Source organism: Ipomoea nil, unplaced genomic scaffold (assembly GCF_001879475.1).
Source record: "Ipomoea nil cultivar Tokyo-kokei standard unplaced genomic scaffold, Asagao_1.1 scaffold0268, whole genome shotgun sequence".
Taxonomy (NCBI): domain Eukaryota; kingdom Viridiplantae; phylum Streptophyta; class Magnoliopsida; order Solanales; family Convolvulaceae; genus Ipomoea; species Ipomoea nil.
The window spans coordinates 5,287,719-5,291,983 of NW_017616696.1; the positions used below are offsets into that span (position 1 = coordinate 5,287,719).

At 33.1% G+C, this 4,265-nt stretch overlaps 1 pseudogene; it reads left to right on the forward strand.

Moving 5' to 3' along the window:
* Positions 1-3,406: 3,406 nt before the first annotated feature.
* On the forward strand, positions 3,407-4,036 carry LOC109150029 (annotated as a pseudogene).
* Positions 4,037-4,265: the final 229 nt, after the last annotated feature.

A 4,265-nucleotide genomic window follows, 5' to 3' on the forward strand; every position in this document is an offset into this window, starting at 1 on the left:
TTCGGTGAGATTAGATTAGAATCTTCTTTAGCTCTATATGAATCAAGTTGACTATATTTAACTTGGACGTGCATGCATCTAATTAATTACATTTTTTGTCATTTTAATTTTGTTCCGTGAAGATGCAGATCCACTAATTCAATTGAAAACTTATAAACAACAATTTATCAGACGTAACACATTATAAATTTCATAATTAATATACAATTAAAATTATGAATAAGTCTCCCAAATCACAATTTTAATTCTAATAAGAGAATAAAATTAAAATATAATTATATATTCAAAGTTTGTAATTGTTTAATTCGATTGATATAATGATATTAAAATTTAATTGTAACCTTAAAAAATTAATTTTGTATGGTGTGTGTAAGAATATACTATTGCATTTTTTTGGGGTGCATCCATAAGTAGTTAGGGTACGATGTTTCTAGTCATTTTTTCATTTAATTATATGGGTCATAAGTAAAATTTGCATGTCCATCATCACAAAGAAGTTGGACAAAAATTTCTATCTACTTGAAAAGTGGACAACGAAATATCAGATCGACAAATTCAAACATGTAGTCTTTGACCTTACCAGATTGAAAAAATGGAATAATCACACATTTTCTTCTATCACTGATAAAATCAAGTGTTCAACACAAGAATGAAGTGAAATTAACCACTCTAAAGAAACAGTCCGAGAGCTCGTGACTCTAGCAAGAGCATGAGCTAATTACTTCGCTAATCATTTAAGAGACGGCTACATTTTTAATAAAAAAAATTTTAATATTAAATATTAATATAAATATTTAGCACTTAGTTTTTTTACCTCGAACATATAAAAACTAGGTTAATTTTAAACGTGAAGTAGAATGCATACTTCTACAAACTCTTGAAAAGAAATATAACTTCGGTCTAAATTGAAAAGTCTTTAACATATAACATAGTGACACATAAATGAATAATAATTTAAATTGATAGCTTTGAACTGACGTGTTGACAAATAAATATCATTTTATGTTACTAAATGATTATAATATAATGATCTATCTCCACCTTAGCTTCTTCCCGCTAGTTACGTTATTGCACGTATCTGATGCTATGGTGGGTACATAGAAATATATGAACAATTAATTATATGAATTATTACATTATTAGAATTAGAAGTGCATTATAATTAATTATATTATTAGATTAAAGATATATTATAGAGTTAATTACCGAAATGGTTTATTGACTATAACAAAATTATCAATTTGGTCATTGGCTATTTTTTCTAAATATAATCTCCGGAGAGCGCACTACAAATTTTATATCTACCTGCACAATGGGGCGCGAAATGACATTATGTTTAGTGGATAGTGCAACCACACATATTATCCTACGGATAGAAGGTTTTTTCTACCCTGATTGAGACAAGTATCAATATCACAACAATATCTAATGACGAGGACTCTTCCTAATGGTACTAAGCTAATAATTGAAATGTCTTGTTGCACCCCAATCTAAACGTACATTGCTGAGTTTTAAAGACACTAGATCAAATGGTTCCAATATTGAACCTAAGTTATTTTACCCACATGAGCTCTACAAGAGGTGAAATTATTGTTGAGAAAGTTTGCTCTAGTGATAATTAGCATATTTTTCACTAACTCCCTGCCTACATCCACTTTTCATAAATATGTTCATAAAATTGAGATGCACAGGCTTGGAAGGATAGTTATGTTGTACATCCGTATGCACCATGCATGGTGCATACGGATGCCAAAACGACGTCGTTTTATTAAAAAACGCGCGTCTTCCCTTTAAAAAAAAATTCAGGTTCGATTCTCAGCAACAACATTATATTGTTCATTCATTATGGAATTTTAGTTCATAGATTATGGAATTATAGTTCATTGATTATGGAATTATAGTTCATCGATTATGGAATTGTAGTTCATCGATTCTGAAATTTTAGTTTATAGATTATGGAATTTTAGTTCATTCATTCTGGAATTTTTAGTTCATAGATTAGATTATGGAATTATAGTTCATCAATTATGAAATTATAGTTCATCGATTATGGAATTATAGTTCATCGATTATGGAATTTTAGTTTATATGTTGTTGATGGGAATCGAACCTGATTTTTTTTTTTAAGGGAAAACGCGCGTTTTATTAAAACGACGTTGTTTTTGCATCCGTATGCACCATGCATGGTGCATACGGATGCACAGCATAATTTGCCGAAGACTATTGCCTTCTGGGATAGCGACAACCTCTAGGTGTACTTTAATAGACATTTTAGAAGACGTTGAAAATCCTGAAGATTATGCCCGAAAGACTTATAATTGTACTCTTTTTTCCTTAACTAATTTTTTTTTTTAAATTTAGATTTTAAGTCTTTAATTAAGGACTTCTATGCATCATATATTCATATGAAGCTTCAAACGGAAGATATGAGCAGCTAAATAGGATCGGAGCAATTTCTAAGAAGGGCGCTAATAATAAGTAGGTCATCATGGTACCAAATCATATAGCAAGGATTCAAAATAGTGTTCACAACATCAGAAAATTGGAGAAGAGCTTTAATACTTCCACTGACTATTGGGCAAGGATTCTAGAGGCTTAGGATTAGTCTAGTGTAAATTGAGAAACCTATGGTTCATTTACTAACAAAAAATTGTTCTTTGTTTTCTATTTTCTATTTTTTTTTCTAGTTTTCATTCTCTGTCTTTTGTTTAGAAAACTGATTTACTGACAAAAAACTTTCCCTGTTTTCTATTTTCTAATTTTTCAGTTTTCACCTAAAATTTAGTTTTTATAATATTAATATTTTTTGAGCTAATATATAAAATATTTTTTGGATATATTCATTTGAATGACATGTATATGAATATATAACTTTTACTTTGAATTCTAATATATGTGAGATTTCAATATCCGATATCTGGACCGAACTTATATTACGATGTAACATAATTAAAAATATTCGAACTAATAATCTATTGAGTCCAATCAAAATCTAAAACATTATATAGAGTTTAATTATTAATTTTGATAATGTAAATAATGTTTAAACTTTAAAGTGTAAGCAAATAAGTTATGTTTAAATAAGTAAAGTAAGTAGAAGAGATAGAAGATAGTGATAAGTAAAATAAAAGAGTTAATTCCATCAATGGTCCCTCGAGTATGGTGATTTTCCACAATTAGTCCTCGACTTTTAATTTGGACAATTTAACCACCCGACTATCAAAATCTTTCCAATTGTGGTCCTTCCGTCAGATCCTAGTTAAATGGACGTTAACCTGACGGGTAAAAGTGTCATTTCAGTCTTCCCTCCCTCTTCCGCCTTCTCTTCGTCGATGGTGCAGCAGAGCAGAGCAGACGACGTGGAGTGCGTGGCTGGGCCGTAATGAAGGCAGTTCGTGGTGGTCGTTGGTTCATTCTTTCTCCGCAGCTAAGCAGGCAGCTTCCAAGCTCGACAATGGTGGTATGTAAGAACAAGAGGATCTCCAACGGGAAGAAGGGAGGAAAGAAGAAGGCAGCTGATCCATTCGCCCGTCAGTGTTCAGCACCAAGAACATCGGCAAGACGCTCGTTACCCGTACTCAGAACTCGTTGCTTTTGAAGGTCTGAAGCATCGTGTGTTTGAGGTATCATTGGCAGATCTCCAGAATGATGAGGATAATGCCTTTAGGAAGATTCGTCTTAGAGCTGAAGATGTTCAAGGAAGGAATGTCCTAACAAACTTCTGACTTCACAACTGATAAGTTGAACGAGGTCATTGGTACGGTGAAGAAGTGGCAATCATTGATTGAGGCTCACATGGATATTAAAACCACTGACAACTATACACTGAGGTTGTTTTGCATTGGATTTACTAAGAAGCTAGCGTGTTAATCAGCAAAAGAGAACATGCTATGCACAGTCAAGCCAGATTCGCCGCAAGATGCGAGAGATTATGGTGAACCAAGCACAATCATGTGATCTCAAGGATTTGGTTCTGAAGTTCATTCCTGAGTCCATTGGCAGGGAAATATAATTGAGTTCATTCCTGGATCCAGCCACCACTATCTGCCGGACACCATGCACCACACTGCCTCGCCATCTGCTCTACTGCCGGAGTCCATTGGCAGGGAAATTGAGTTCATTTATGTTGTTGTTCATGCTGATGTTGCTGGTAAGCTACTCGACCAGAATTGCTAGCTCTCTCGACGTTAAAGCAATGAGGAGTTTGGAATTGGCTACGGTTTAATTTGTTATCTACCAGAAGTTTGTTAGGGATGCTTTTGCCT